At 40.1% G+C, this 16,765-nt stretch overlaps 1 long non-coding RNA gene across 1 annotated transcript; it reads left to right on the forward strand.

Moving 5' to 3' along the window:
* The first annotated feature begins 8,853 nt into the window (after positions 1-8,853).
* Positions 8,854-12,328, forward strand: LOC148900633 (uncharacterized). Its single transcript, XR_016114362.1, has 3 exons — positions 8,854-9,440; positions 10,328-10,421; positions 11,153-12,328. It is a non-coding gene; the product is annotated as an uncharacterized LOC148900633 (long non-coding RNA).
* The last annotated feature ends 4,437 nt before the right edge of the window (positions 12,329-16,765 follow it).

Consider the following 16,765-nt stretch of genomic DNA (forward strand, 5'->3'; position numbering starts at 1 on the left):
TGCCATTCATTTTCAGGCCCATTTCCTCTTATGATTAGGCGATCAATCAATCGCAGTATTCAGTCTCATCAGGCAGACGGGATTATCTGGCCATCTTCCCCTCTCCTGCTTACTACTCCCACCCTCCCACACCCACACCGCTGCACATTAACATCAGCTCAAGTATCACCCAACAAAAGCAACGTGGCACATCCCCTGACCGCAAACACACTACCTCTCAATTTAGTCATCTCTCAGTCAGCCATCGCTTCACCTTATCCAGCCCCCGGTGGTGCGCACGCATACTCAGATACCTGCATATAACAGTGTGCGTGTGAGGTGAGTCACTGCAACGGGGATTTAAAAGTATACATTATATATAACAGTTTATACCATAATACCACCCAAGCACACTCTGCAGTGCTTAGGTAGACCTTTAAAAATATGCTGTTCTAACTTGCTCTACAAAGTCGTATGAGGTGATCGCGGATGAAATGAGGATACATATAGCTGGTAAGGATGAGAATAATGCGAATTGGAATTGGAATATGGTCATATATCAAGGTCAGTGTTACAAAAACAAATCTATCCGATGAAATAGATTATTTCTTCTTCACAATCTATTTTCCTGATGGCAACATCATTGATAACAGTTTTTATGATTCTTAGTATTATGTATTATGACAACATCACATTGTAAGGTGTCAAAGAGAAACAATTTTATAGGTCATAAACATCCACTGAGGGGACATGAAACATTTAAATTACTTTTAAATGCCATCACTAATTTTTAATATTTCTTGCAGATACCTACTTGCTAAAAGGAAACATTTTTCTCTCCACACTAAAACTAATCATTGCATTCCACTTAAGAACAAAAAGCTTTTTGATGTAGAAATGCTAATTCCGCACAGCATACTGTCACGCTTTCAATACGCACTAGCTTTTAGTGACCGTGTTCTGGGTTAATAAAGTTTCATGCCTGAGAGTCACCATTTCTTACCGTGCTAATGTCTCATGAAGGTAGGAAGCAATTGAATTATCACACTGCTACACCCCCTCAAACACAAAGAGGAAAAAAAATATTAAAGTCACACAACTGAACTAAGGGCATGTCACATAATAGGGAAATGTGTGTACTCATTTTTGTCTTAAAACAAACTAGCTAACAAGAAGACATAGGTTCATTAGCTTTTCTAAATTAGTGAATGAGTGACACTTGTTTTGATTGTCACTGCAAGATGAAAAAAAAAAAAAAAACATATTTTCCGGTGTACAAGGCGGCGCACCGGAGTATGAAGCGTACCGGAGTATAAGGCGCATCACTGAATGAATGGTGTATTTTCAAACTTTTTCCATAGATAAGGTGCACTGGAGTAAAAGGCGCACCTTCAATGAATGAAAAACGTTTTCCAATTATAATACTGTAGATAAATATAGAAACATTTTCCAAATATAGGGCATACAACATTATAAGGCGCAACAGTGGAGGCTGGCGTTACGCACTACTTCTAATACTGAGGGGAAAATGGAGTCTGTGGCTGCTGACAACATGACAATATGACTTCACATATCAGGCATATAAGGCGCAGGCCTGCATGACCTGGGTCATGTTTTTAAGAAAATGAAGGCTTTTGGGGTGCCCTGTATAAAACGGAAAATACGGTAATTGTGAATTTTATTTCCATGTAAAAGGGGTGTGAAGATGTGTAATTGGGGAATGATCTAATCTTAGGCGCAGTGTCAAGAGATAATGACTGACAGGGCCCTAATTTATTCGCCACAGTACAGTTGAGTGGTATGCTCCAGTGGCATATTTTTTTTATTTTTTCATTTTTTTTCTACAGGTAGACTTCGGTGTAATGAATCATGTGCGCCGTTGTGTGCCGCACCCCTCGTTTGCATGAAAATCAGGGTGGTTGCAGCGCACGCCGGATTGAGAGCGCAGAAGGAGAAATTCGCTGGTTGATGCCTGAAATTGGAATGAAAGCTGCAAGATCTCCCTTGTGATAACTTGGGAGTCATGGGCCGCGCATGAGACATGGGCGATTGAACAGCGCCTCGGACTCTCAACGTGTACATGCAAGTTACCGTGTGTGACTTCCTACCCCACAAATAGTTGTGTTGCGCGTAAAAAGACACGTTTTTATGGTAAGTGAAAAGCTGAACAGACCGAGAGGGTCAGACTTGCATGATATGAATTCAATGAAAAATATGAACTCGCAAGCGTCAAAGTTTTTTTGGGGACATTTCAAATCAAATGAAGTTTCTGTCTGTTTTTTTCCCCGAGCCTGATCGTCATCGTTTGCCTTTAAAAGACACATGCTATCAACTTGTTTAATCCAGGCCTGTTCAGCACATTGATTCCAAGTGGCTGTATTTTCCAGACACTTTTTATCATGCTTTTTAGTCTTTACGCCACATTGTTGTATTTTTGTTTTTTTGTAAGTATTCCTTACAATTCTTCTGGTCTTTTGGTATTTTGAAATTGGATTTCTCTTGTCAGCAGGCAATTTATGTTCAGTGTTTTCGTGCTAGCCCTTTGCAAGCTCTTAGGGTTTATTGTGTTTTTCCTGGTTTATAATGACAAGCAACCTTATTTGTACTTTGTCGTTCTTGTGTTGTATATGACTACATTTCTGAAAAGATCTATGTTTGTGGGATTTACTTCTATTCCAAAGAATGACAAAAAGTACTATAGGAATTGAATGTACCCTTTACTTTACTGTTTGTTGAAACTATACCATATATATTGGAATTATTGTGGTTTACAGTGCCGGGTGGTCAAGGGTGGGTGGGTCTCCCACAGGCCACCATCTAAGCTAGGACCACCACTCCATTCAATAATATTACATAATTAAAACAACCATGATGGCTCAAAGAAAATCACAAGATAAGTCACATGCTTTTTTTTCTCCTTTTTCTTTTTTAGGAGTGCAGTCCTTGGGGCAGGTATGAATTAGCTGGCCAATAAAATACCCCCCTTGGTTCATAATGGGACAATGACTTGGCGATCTTTGTTACAAACTAGATTATTATCCTTTGGCAACTCATTAGATGATCTGCTCAGACCATTCTCCCCTCCAGCCCTAATTAAATGGTAATGATTACAAAAGTACAAATCAGTCCACGGCTATGTGACAGCCATTCGTAACTGCATAATGACAACAGTGGCCCTTTTAAAACCCTTATTTTCATTCATTAATTTATTATTTTATTTTAATACCCAACACCTTCAAAGCTCCCAGAATTTTAGTCGTCATAATGTCGATCTTAACCACTGTCTGCATCCTGGCATCGGAGTCTTTAGAATTGACAATGCGTTTATCTGCTTGCCAACACATTTGTAACTCATTTAATTTCTCTTTAAACCTCATCGTGGATGAATAGATAATCTACATTTGCCAATCATTTACAGCCTCAGGTTACTGTGTTGCAAGAGCATCAGATTTGTTGATGACAACATTATTTCAATTTAACATATTAATGAGCCCGTGTGGGTCAAGCTATGGTAATTTCTTACTTGTGACCTCAGAGAGACATCTTAGTCTTTTTTAAAACATCTAAAAGCTTGTGTGTGTGTGTGTATATATATATATATATATATATATATATATATATATATATATATATATATATATATATATATATATATATATATATATATATACAGTAAAGTCTCGTTATATCGATATTCAAGGGAGTCCGAAAAAATATCGATATAACCGGGACTATCGATATATCCGACCCTGTTTGCATGTAATTTTCTCAGTGCGTGCATAGAAATAGTATCGATATAACCGGGACTATTGATATATCCGATATCGATATAACGAGACTTTACTGTATATATATATATATATATATATATATATTTTTTTCTTCACAAAATGACTTAATACTCACAATTCCCAGCCTCCTCTAAGTTTGCATTCATGTTTGGGTGTTACTTTTCGACAAACGTGTCATCTCTGGTTGACGCCGAATAATTTACATTAAGCACGCAAACATAGATCATGATGGCGAGGAAGGAGGAGATTTTATTTAAGATGAAGGAATGCATTGATTTCTATGTAAATACCTTGGATTTTGCAATGAAGCAGTTCGTTTTGACAAGAAACATTGATGTGGCAAGTTTATAATCTTTGGAAATGTTGAGTTAATACACAACTGAGGTGTTGATGTGTCTCGGCCGTCACCGTGGCATCAACAGCGGCAACTGCCGTGCAAGTTAGTGGCACGGAATAAAAGTGTGTTTCTACCTTATTTATTCTAAAACTCAATTATAAATCTTGTCTTTAAAGTATCATAGATTGCAGCACACACAGAGAAGTGCTTTGCTGCCAGACTATGTAGACCAGCTAATATTTTTTTAAAAGAATATGCAAGCCTCTGGCAATATGCTTTATGGTTCCATCCATCCATTTTCTAATCGGCTTATCCCTACACAGGTTGCAGATGTTCTGAAGTAGACTTCGGGTAGTGGGAGGGGTCCAGCCCAAACTAGGTAACCCCCAATCACATGGCATACAAAGATAAACAATCAATCACACCTGGGGACAATGTAGTGTTTCATTTAGCTACCATGCACTTTTTTGGAATGTGGGAGGTAACTGGCGTATCCGGAGAAAATCCATGCAGGCACAGTGAGTCCAGTGCCCGGAATCGAACCCTGCACTGCTGCACAGTAAGGCAGAAAGGAAAACCAGTCTATCACAATGCCGACCCTATTACGTACAGTTGTCCTTCACAGCAGGAGGTTAATTTAATGAGGAAATATCCAACGATGTTGAGAGGAGGTTGAATATTATTCAGATATATGAAGCACATGAAGAAAATGGTCTGTTTACATTGATGGTTTCCTGCATAAAAAAATGAACCAGCTTCTGATAACATGGTAAGTTAGTGCATAAAACTAAATAACTAGCTTGTTCTGTCTAACTTAATTTAGGAGTCATGTTTAATTCGTATAGGCTGAAAAGTCATTGTTGTTGAAAGAATGTAACAAAATAACTTACATTGTCGCAAATCATGTCATTCCAAAAAGTGACATGTTGCTTTCTGTCCAATTATTGGGACTTACACCGGAAAATAAAAACACCTTGTCACAACCCTATTATTGATAAACATACTCCTTTGATCCTGCGATCTCATTGTTCAAAGGGTATCAACCAGAAGAGGTGCATGAACGAATTTCCATGCCACTGAATATACAATGGATTAGAAATGCCTTTCATCCAAAGGGAGAAAATATGTCAACTCTTTGGAAAAATACCAACATTCACTATTACCACTGCATCCAACCACTGTATGTTGTAAGAAATGGAAAAAATACATATTTTCCTAATTCAGAATGTCAGTCCCCTCCTCACACCTTCCCCCCGCCCACCCCCACAGTCATTGTTTAAGCATTGAAGTGATGCTACAGTCAAAGTACAACGTGGTGATGAATGTGATTATCTTGTGGAGTGGTGTTGCTTTTTAGGCCTGACATGACGGACCAGGCGTTAGATGAGGAGGAAGTGACCTTGGATGTACCTCGGACTGCTTATGATCACCAGCTATGTTTCAGGTAGAATTAAAGGTTTATATGACTTGGTACATGTGTTTGGAATAAGACTGGATTATCAATCTACTTTATATTTAAAAGTACAGTAAAGTCTCGTTATATCGATATTCAAGGGAGTCCGAAAAAATATCGATATAACCGGGACTATCGATATATCCGACCCTGTTTGCATGTAATTTTCTCCGTGCGTGCATAGAAATAGTATCGATATAACCGGGACTATCGATATATCCGATATCGATATAACGAGACTTTACTGTAATTAGAATTTTTCATTTCTTACTAAGTCTTGGCAGAAAGTCATCCTGTGGGCCTTGGTGGGGGTTGACAGGTTAATTGAGGAATAATACCCTTCAGAATGATAGATTTTGGTGACATGAGACGTCAGAATCCATTATAGGGAAACTTAAAAGTGCAATTAATGGGGAAAGCTGGGTGCAAAATTCCTTATTTTAAGCCCCCCCCTCTCCAATACCACCACCGCCACCGAGCCTTTCCTGTTATTATTAATGTCCTGCATTAAATGTCCAGACGGTCTTGTCTATGCTTTGGCATTCGCTCCGTGTCTAATAGAGTTTGGCACAAACAAGACTAAATTAATGATCTCATTTTCATTCACTGAATGAAACAGCTCTGGACTGAACAGGATGGCCAAAATGAGCGACATTTTATGAGACGAGCGTGAATGGAGGGATCATTGCATTAGAAGAACAGGACCGATGTGAGACAGAAGCTTTCAGCAGTTGAGTCATGTTGTTTTTGTTCAGAAAGGAGCAAGACCGCAATGTGATGCAGATAAACAGGTGATTACTGGCATGCCTGTATTTTCAGAACTGGGTGTTGGGTGTCAACACTTGTGCCAATAAATTTTAAGTGCGGCATGTTTAACCACCTGCTACAGGCTAAAATGCATGTCTCTACAGCTCTCTGAAGGGTGATTTTAATGACACATCTTCGTAATCTGCTTAATGTTATATCTATTGGCGATATAGCGGCAGCACAAATTATAAACGATGTACACTGTTGTCATGACTGCAATATAAATTAAAGTTAATAATTTTGCGGGCGGAAGAGTTGGCAATAAGACCTGGGAGCTCATTGATTTGGTATTAAAGTTGATGTGATAAATGAATGATGTCCTTCACTGATGCAGTGCTTGTACAGATACATTAAGGTTATGAAGAAGAGAACAAATGGCTGTTTTAATATCTATTCGATGCACTCGTCTGTCCTCTGCTCACTGTCCCCCATCACTCGGACAGCTGGAAACAAAATTCATCCGATTCGTTCTGCTGCTTTTCTCTCTCCCTACTGCCTCATTCCCCCCTTCCTTGGCCCCACCAATCCCCCTCACTGTCGTAATAGGATCTGCAGGAATCATTCAAAGGCTAGATATAATTTACTGCTTGCCGTGCACAATAACCCCTCCCACTTTCACCCCCTTTCTCAATCGCACAAGGTGCCCCGCGGATGAACTAATCATACTTGAAATATTATTTCTGCTTCTTATTCCTCCATTTTATGAACAGCTCCTTTTTTTATGGTGTGATGGGTTTAACCCCTGCCTGGTCCTACCCGCATCAGTCTGTAAGAGGCAAGAGGGAGGGTGTGGGTGTGTTTGTGTGGGTCTAGGCCACAGGAGACAGACAGAAAAAGTGATGGGATATATATTTCTTTGTTTACATACATGCTTTATATGTGTAATGGTTTCAATAAATTCATGTTGTATGCAGACAATGGCTCTATAGTAAAAATAACACTGTTGACTGTGTAATAATACAGCAAGAAACTACAGTAAAGTCTCGTTATATCGATATTCAAGGGAGTCCGAAAAAATATCGATATAACCGGGAGTATCGATATATCCGACCCTGTTTGCATGTAATTTTCTCCGTGCGTGCATAGAAATAGTATCGATATAACCGGGACTATCGATATATCCGATATCGATATAACGAGACTTTTACTGTATAATCGGAATATCACAAAATAAAAATGACAGAGAAAAGTCACCTTGATTTTCTCACGCGGACCTCCGTGATGATTTGCCGCCGTTTTTCATTCACAAAGTGCAATAGAAATTGCAATCAACACTTTCATTATTTTAACACAAATATATATTCAGTCTTACTGTATATGTCTTTGTGATGATAGTTTACCAGCCCCCCCCCCCAAACAAAAATGTTTAAACTCATTGACAGATGAGAGGGATCAGAGAAGCTGGTTTGGAAAAATGAACTATAACAAACTTTTGACAAAAAATAAAACCCAAAAGCTTCTGGAAACTCAAGTCAAGAGTCAGAAGTAAAGATTGAAAATAAACGTAGGAAACCAAAAATAAACATTTCGCATTTGGCATAAAAACGGAATCTGCAAAATAGTGCAAGTAGAGAGCAATCGCAAACGACTTGAAGAAGATCAATCAAACAAGGAGTTTTGTAAATGGGCCCAGTGTGAGTGATGTGGAGAGGGACAATTTGAGGACCTAGGACTCACTTAAAGTGCAAAGGTCCAAGAATAATGTCCTCATCGAAAGGAGTATTCCTTTACAGTACAAGATAATCTAATTGGAATCAGAGGTCAGTCCACCAAGAATCCGATCAATATTATACGATTGAATAAGTTGGGAAAACTTTCTATGCAAAAGCAATATATTGCTTTAAACAGCACTACTGACTCAAAGTTATTAAGGTCAGTAAACTCAAAAGCAGATTTTTTGTTTCAAAAACTCAAACGTTTTGAGTTTTTTGAATGAGTCCTGCGTTTTTAATTTGCAGTACTTCAATACTTTTGAGTTCATGTCAATTGTTTACTCAAATCTTTTAAGTAAACGGCAGGAAGCTGCGTGATGACATCATTGCGTGCTCTCGTTGGACGCCATTTGAATTCTCAACGGCTGAATCTGGCAGAGACCGACGGATTATTTATCTTAAATTAGGGTGGAAAGACAAACAATAGTATTTAATATACAGTAAAGTCTCGTTATATCCATATCGGATATATCGATAGTCCCGGTTATATCGATACTATTTCTATGCACGCACGGAGAAAATTACATGCAAACAGGGTCGGATATATCGATAGTCCCGGTTTATATCGATATTTTTTTCGGACTCCCTTGAATATCGATATAACGAGACTTTACTGTATATATATATATATATATATATATATATATATATATATATATATATATATATATATATATATATATATATCAGAATCATCTTCATTGGCAAGTATGTAGAACACACAAGGAATTTGTTTCCGGTAGAACACGCTGCACTAGTATCGTCGTCAAAAAAACTGCTAAGTGGCACTATACAGTTCCATTTTGGCTACTGTTGAAAGAGTTCAAAGAGTTCAAAGAGTTAATGGCTTGGGGGAAGAAGCTGTTTAAATGTCTGCTGGATTTGGTGCGCATGGATCGGTAGCGCCTGCCTGAGGGGAGTAGCTGGAAAAGGTGGTTGGCAGGGTGTGGAGGGTCCAGTAGGATTTTCCGCGCCCTAGTTTGGATTCTTGCAGTGTGCAAGTCCTCGAGAGTGGGTAGGGCGGTGCCAATGATTTTTTCCGCCGTCCTAACTGTCCGTTGAAGTCGGATTTTGTCCATTTTTGTGGCGGCCCCGAACCAAACGGTGATGGAAGAACACAGGATGGATTCGATGACAGCCGTGTAGAAATGTTGCAGCACCTCCTGTGGCAGGCCATGCTTCTTTAGCAGCCTCAGGAAGTACATTCTCTGTCAGGAAAGGAATATTTTGGAAAGTCCATTTGGGGCTCTTGCCACCTTTGCAAGCTAGCAAAGATGCTAGTTTGTGGTCGGGCTTGCGACTGAGGACATCATCCACCGCTCGAGCCAAGGACTTCTCCTAATGTTACGAGCTCTTCTGTAGTAAGTAGGAATGTTTCTTAAACGTCTCGTTTGTTTGAAGACACAGCAGTGTTATTAAGAGAATTGTACCGCGCATGTTTGTTTGGGCGGTGGTGGAGTAATATCTATCACGGGGTGTTGCAAGTTATGTTTGTATAGGCGAATGTCTGAGAATAATCGTCCAATGGGTGTTAAATTAAGTTTTATATGAACTTCAAAAGTTATAAGGGTCACCCGAAATCCGCCACACAGAGGCTGCAACGCCAGCAGGTTGGTGTTTTGAGTTAACTTTGTTTGCAAACGGCAGCACAAGAAGTCATGCTCATTCACCACGCAACAGTTGTGCTGCCGTTTTAAGAAGGCACTAAGTAAATATAATGCTAGCCAAATAAAATATCACTATGTACAATTGGTATAGTTTTAAATGGTCATACATGTGTAAACATAAAACATTTTAAATGTATTTTTGGCACATTAAGGATACTGAGAGAGTCATCAAACTGCAAACACCTGACTGGCTTGATGGCATCATTTAACCTGGTAAATTAGATGATTTATTAAATTTAAAAAGTAAACATGGAAAAATGTGTTTTATTAACTTAAAAGATTACATTTGTTGTCTGTTTTTTCGAATCAACCTTTTAGCCCCAGGGTGGAAATTGAGTAACACCACCATTATCTACGGTATGTTCACATTTTTATTAATGCTACATGATTAATTACCCGATGCATATTAAAAATAATACATGTAGGTATTTTTTATATTGAACAGAATTTTACCTAAACTTAATTCTCCATAGGCCACTGTCTTGGGTTTGAGATGCTGAAGACAAGTACTGCAATGTTAAACTTCTGTCGCTTTCCCCAAATTAAAACTTGGCTTTTATCTCCTCTTGCTTTTGATAAAGGAACAGCATGATATACACGAGACGCGGTCTGGCCCTTCGTGCTCTCCCTTCATACCTACGAGAAGACGACTCAGAGTTCTTCAAGACATGAAATGTATGTATTACCTGACTTAACACAAGTGTCTATTGATGGCCACAATATATGGATTGGATTTGCCTTTATTAGTCTCACAGTGGAGAAATTTACATTTCACAGCAGCAAAGTGATGAAAGGAATGAAAGTAGAAAAACAAAATAGATGAGCTGCTGGAAAGGCAGCCACTCTCGCGGCGCCGTCTTGAAGTCAAAAGAACAAAAAAAAAACTAAATAACAAATAATATGACAGCATAGAGACAATATGACAAAACAAAGACACAGAGAGACATTCATTCTTCAGGACTTGCTGTACCCTCCTTGTGATGACATGAAGCATATGCTATACATGTTGTTTATCTTTTTCTTTGGTAGCAAACCAAATCTGACTTCTTAAATGTCACATTGATCATCTATTCAGCCTGGCTTATTGGTGCTGAGGCATCACTTCTTTTTGCAAGGCCAAGCTTTTAAGAAATATGTGACAAATTTATGGCTCTGGTTGAATGTAGAAAGTAGTTGAGTTTATAAAAAGTAAAATATCGAAGAAGAAAGAATATCTCTGTCTCATATTATTTGGCAAACAGATGCATTCGCATCTCTAGTATTCCATTCCTGAGATAGCAATTCAAGCATGGGACCAGTTTTTGAAGCAAACATGCTTGTACTCGGGCACTGTACTCTATACAGTGCCCGAGGACAGGCATGTTTGTGTTCTCATCTCATTTTCCGTACCGCTTATTCCTCATTAGGGTCGCGGGGGTTGCTGGAGCCTATCTCAGCTGTCTTCGGGCACGAGGCGGGGGACACCCTGAATTGGTTGCCAGCCAATCGCAGGGCACACAAAGACGTACAACAGTCACTCTCACACTCACACCTAAGGACAATTTGGAGTGGTCAATCTGCCTGCCATGCATGTTTTTGGAGTGTGGGAGGAAACCGGAGGACCAGGAGAATACCCACGCGGGTCCGGGGAGAACATGCAAACTCCACACAGGGAGGCCGGACCGGGACGCGAACCGGCGACCTCTGTACTGTGAAGCCGGTGTGCTAACCACTCGACTACCGGGCCGCCCGCATGTTTGTGTTAATTCTTATAAAACAAAACAGACATTGGGCCCAAGAATACTTAAGTGCCTACCTGGGTTCCCAGTGTGAAGAAAAAAACCCAAAATCACATTTGGCTGAGATTTTTGAGTCAAGATAAAGAGAACAAATCATGACTCCTAAAAGCCTGTTAATCTAACCAACTAACTTAACTAAGTTGCATGCAAGTGTTGTTTAAAGACAAGGAAATGTAAACTCCTCTGTATTTCTGCATGTAATTCCAGTGCATAACCCCAAATCCAGCTTGTTGACTGATCTCTAAAACTTTTACATTATTCTGGATGTGTACGTTTGTGTGTATTTTGCAGTGGGAAGAGGATCCAGACATTGAAAACACTCCTGTCGCACTTCTCTCCGTGACAACCTCACTAGCGCCATCTTGTTTAACCCCGACAGCATTTCTGTTGTGCTAGAAGATGGCATTATTGTGAGATGTCTCCCCAGGTTGTCTGATGCACACCTCCTCTTGTTTGGTTTAATGTATGCATACCTCAACATTGATGTACTGTTTCTGACTGATTTTCTATTAATAATTTGATGTGTAAACTTGGATTCCACCAAATTGTGTTTTTCATTTCATGAATACTGTTTGTTTTTAGTAAGTTTTACCTTGATTTGCACCTTATAACGAGTACATTGAAATGTATTCTCTTGTATTTATTCAAGTACATGCTTATCAGAAAATTAATTTTTTAACAGAACAGCAGAGTATAATTTGTTGTTTTTTCTGTTTTGTTTTGTGTTTATTTCACGTCTTTAAATAAGAACTGCACAGGGGTTTATTTGTTGTTTTGGTACGTGGACATGCTGTGCATTTTGGCACTGTTATCATTAATGTTTTATCAAAGGTTGGTTTAAACCTTAATAAAAAAATGTGCATTAGTAAAACAGACATGTGAGGTGTGTTTTTGTTTTTAGACACAGAAGGCAAATGCAAGTACAGTATACATGAATATGTGTTTTCATGTAACATTATAAATTTGAGTTGGTTAAGCTTAAATATGAAACATAATTTTAACTTAAAAATGAAGATAACGAGAAAACATTAGAGTAAACTGAATGTACATATTTTAAGTTCATTGAAACTCATAACATTTATGTCCAATCAAACTCATAACATTTAAGTTCAGTCAAACTCATAAAATTTATTTCCACTACTCAAAAATTTTGAGTAAACTGTACTCAAAAATTTTGAGTAAACTGTAGCATAAAAAAAATTGAGTAAACTGTAGCCAAACATTTTGAGTAAACTGTACTCAAAGATTTTGAGTAAACTGTAGTCAAAAATTTTTACATAATCAGTTACCACAAAAATTTTGAGTACTTTCAACTTGTCAAGTTTTAATTTGGGGAAAGCGACTGGAGCCTAACATTGCAATACGTGTCTTCAGCATCTCAACACCAGAGAGAATTGTTAATTGGCATGACGCCAGAAAGGAAAAAAATAATCTCGAAAAGCAATGATGTTCCTCACTCCGCGGTAAGGCACATACAGGTAACATGCGAGTTACGACCGGATTCCGTTCCGACAAAACGGTCGTAAGTCAAACGGTCGTAAATCGAAAAGCATTCAAAATGGCCGACGCGAATTTTATACGACATAATAGTATACAATGTCAATCTTTTTTCTATTGAGTACTATTATATACCAAATTGCTTACAGTTCAATTATAAATGTTATAACTTTTATTGTCATTTTTATCATTTTATATTTTGTATTATCGATTTTTATTACTGTGTCGTTCTGCTGACCCAAATACCCACGGCTTCCCACGCATACACACTTGTAAAATCACTCTCCCTGTTATCAGTGAAGCTAGAAGAGGTCGCCCAACACACACGCTCTGACTTCGGCGGATGCCGAAGGAAAAAAAAGCCTCAAATAGGCGGTGGCGGCACAGGCCGACGCGGCGTTGTCATCGCACCGACTCTGAGCGCCGACGGCCGACCCGCCCCCTCGCCCTGGAGCAGAACAAACTGTCATCGCATCGGCGCGAACGCATCGGCGCCGACGCCCAAGCGCCAACGCCCATCCGCCTCGGTTTTCGGTTGGACCCTCCGGTGCCATTACACGGTCAAGTGCCCTGCGACAGTGAGATACCGGCTGGCCGAAATTGTGCTGCGAGGACTTAGAATTTTAAAAAAAGGGTCTGGCGGTTGTGGTCGTAAGTACGGATGGTCGTATGTCGCACCGGTTATAACTCGGATGTTACCTGTATATTTATCTGGGGAAAGTTCAGAACTCTTGCTAGTCTTCCTTGAAGTGTCCATCCTGTAAATACGATTGGTAGAGCACAGTTCAGAATGCTTAATGGGGTCAAGAAGAATCCTGTAATGTCGGCTGGAGATTTATCAAAATCTCTGGTGCATCCTAAAATCTCGATTGAAAAAGCTACCATGACAAAACCATTGACAAAATTACAGAAGGATAATTATAACACACTGCAATAAAACCAAAGCTAAATTATTTGGAGGGAATAGAAACACACTATGTGCAACTGATGTATGGTGCAAGGAAATCATATGTGGGAAGGCTTTGCTTCTTCAGGGCCTGGATGGTTAGCTACTAGCAGAAATACAGGACATCTATTTATCAAGCGAAAAATATAAAGCGAAAATATATACCTTCTCTGTAACAACTGAAGAACAACAGAGGATGGATAATGGAACAGGACAACAGTCCGAAGGATAAAAGTTAAAACATAATGCCTTTCACAGTAAAGGCCACCTTTTGCGTTGGCTCTGCCCGAGTCCTGAGCTCATAAACCAACATGCTGTGGCAAGACCTAAATTTAGGAATTCACTACCGACTTTAACAAAATACAGCATAACTAAAATAGTTTTATGAGGAAGGATTGCCCAGAATTCCTCCTGGTCACTCTTTTCAACTACAAGCATGAACATATGTTTGTGTGGTATCCGTTCAAGCAATATTTTATTATTGTTGTGACTTAGATAAGGTTGTGATCAAATGTTATGACCAAATTATGTTGATTCACATATTTTTCTTACTATTGATTCGAACACCAAGAAAAAAAAGCAGAGATTGGACATTTTAACAGATAATAAAAGGGAATATGGTGTGGTTGTCACCTTCAAGATTTATCTAACTAATGATTTAAGTAATGAATGGTTATATAAGAGCAGCTATATATTTTTTATGATTATTACATCTGTGTAGTGACTCACCAGATGTGATAATACAATAAGAAGAGGAAAAAATGTGAAAGAATGAAGTGGGGAGGGAAGGCCAATCGGGATGAAGAAGAGGACATAGACCACAGGCAGAAATCAGCTGCTCACTTGTACTTAGGAAACACATTTACTTCTCATTGATTCCCTATGCTTTAGTCAATTTCTTGTCACTTTCCATTGCCTTTGCATGTGATCTCTGTTGAGTAGCTAGTGGTAAATAATAATAATAATTTAGTGAAGAACAGAAGCCAAGAGTCCTCAGCCAAACACGATTCAGCTCACGTGGAGTCTTCACTCTTCACGGAAGTGTTCTACTGTAACTCCATTTCGAACAAAGGACTCCGGTTCTTTGTACAGATAGTTATTCTTTAATGTGATTTTACACCAACGTCATCACCATCACCAGCAACACCACCACCACCACCATCGTAGAACACTTTGCCCACTTTCTGTCCGAAATAGAAGTATTTGGTCTGTGTTCTTTTCCTTGCTACACAGCGCAGCGATAAAGCTTGTCGATCCTCGCCGTCTTCTTCTTAGTAAAATGAAACTTAAATAGAGCAGGAAGTAAATCTCTACCGGAAGTCACAACAGCCCAACGCAATGTTAAGAAAATAAAACACAGCCCTCTGCTGATCAACTACGGGACAGCGGTCGAATGGAAAAATACAAAGTAGCAAAAGAAGACCAAAAGTAAAAGCCCGCCAAGGTTAAACAAACACGTACACGCTGCATGCTGCAAACAAGCAGCAAACAAACAATGAATCGGCACCGGATGATCGTGCCCGGTGTCCTTTTAAGTGTCATTGATTATAACGACCAGCACCTGCGAGGCTGCCGGCAGGGCTGACGTCGCTACCCGCTGGTCGCCAATCTGATCGGGACGACCAGCACCTGTGCAGGTGCAGGCGGGGCCGACAGCGCCCCCCGTTGCTCGCCAACCAGATCATGACAGTACCCCCCCTTCAAGGGGCTGCTTCCAGAAGTCCCAACAGTCTCCCAAAAGGTCCACTCGCCAGGGAACGGTCGGTGGAGAGGGCAACCGCTGCCTCTCCAGCATACGACGGGCGGCGGCCTGATGGGAACGGGACTCGGCCTGGGGTGGACGAAGACGCGGCACCGATCGTCGTGGGCGTGAGTGCGATCCCTCTCGCACGTTCACGCGACGGCGCATGGCTCTGCGTGGACGTCGAACTGCCAGGCAAAGAATGGCACCCCGTACGGCCGTATGGGAACAGGTCTCGGCCGGACGCCGACGTGGGCGTGCACTGCCCGGCTCCGGGGGAACGAGACCAGTCCAGAGCCGCTCCGGGATCCAGCGGTGAGTGGGGTCTCGGACTGACGTTGACGCGGACGTTGCACGGCTCGTCGTGGATGAGACTCAATTCGTCATGCACGACGACAGCGTGGCTGGACGTGGGCGTGCAATGCCAGTCACCCAGTGTCACCCTGGACGGCCACCTGGAAGGAGGTCTCGGCCGGACGTTTACGTGTACGTTGCGGCTCGTCGAGTGACGCAATTCAAACGCGACGATGCTTGCGCTAACGTGGACGTAGCATTGCCAGGCACAGGGTGGAAATGAGACGGGTCCGATGTACCTGCGGGATCCGATGGTTGGCCGATTCATTCTGTCACGTTTTTGCGAGGTGGTGATGATAAACAAATGCATCAGCTGCAGTTACATATATATATATATATATATATATATATATATATATATATATATATATATATATATATATATATATATATATATATATATATATATATATATATATATATCATTTGTCATTTCTTTCATAACTTTGCTGCTGTGAAATGTAAATTTCTCCACTGCGATACTAATAAAGGCAAGTCCAATCCAATATAGTCATTTTATAGAACTTTCCAGGTTAAATTTCATGGCCAATGTGTATGTATGCATGTACAGTATGTATTTACACACACACACACACACACACACACACACACACACACACACACACACACACACACACACACTGTATATAAATGGAAAATATATTTCAATGTGGATGTATCGCAAATAAAAAAACACATCTTA

The sequence above is a fragment of the Hippocampus bargibanti genome, linkage group LG03 (assembly GCF_051943395.1).
Source record: "Hippocampus bargibanti isolate YZ-2025 linkage group LG03, ASM5194339v1, whole genome shotgun sequence".
NCBI classification, from domain to species: domain Eukaryota; kingdom Metazoa; phylum Chordata; class Actinopteri; order Syngnathiformes; family Syngnathidae; genus Hippocampus; species Hippocampus bargibanti.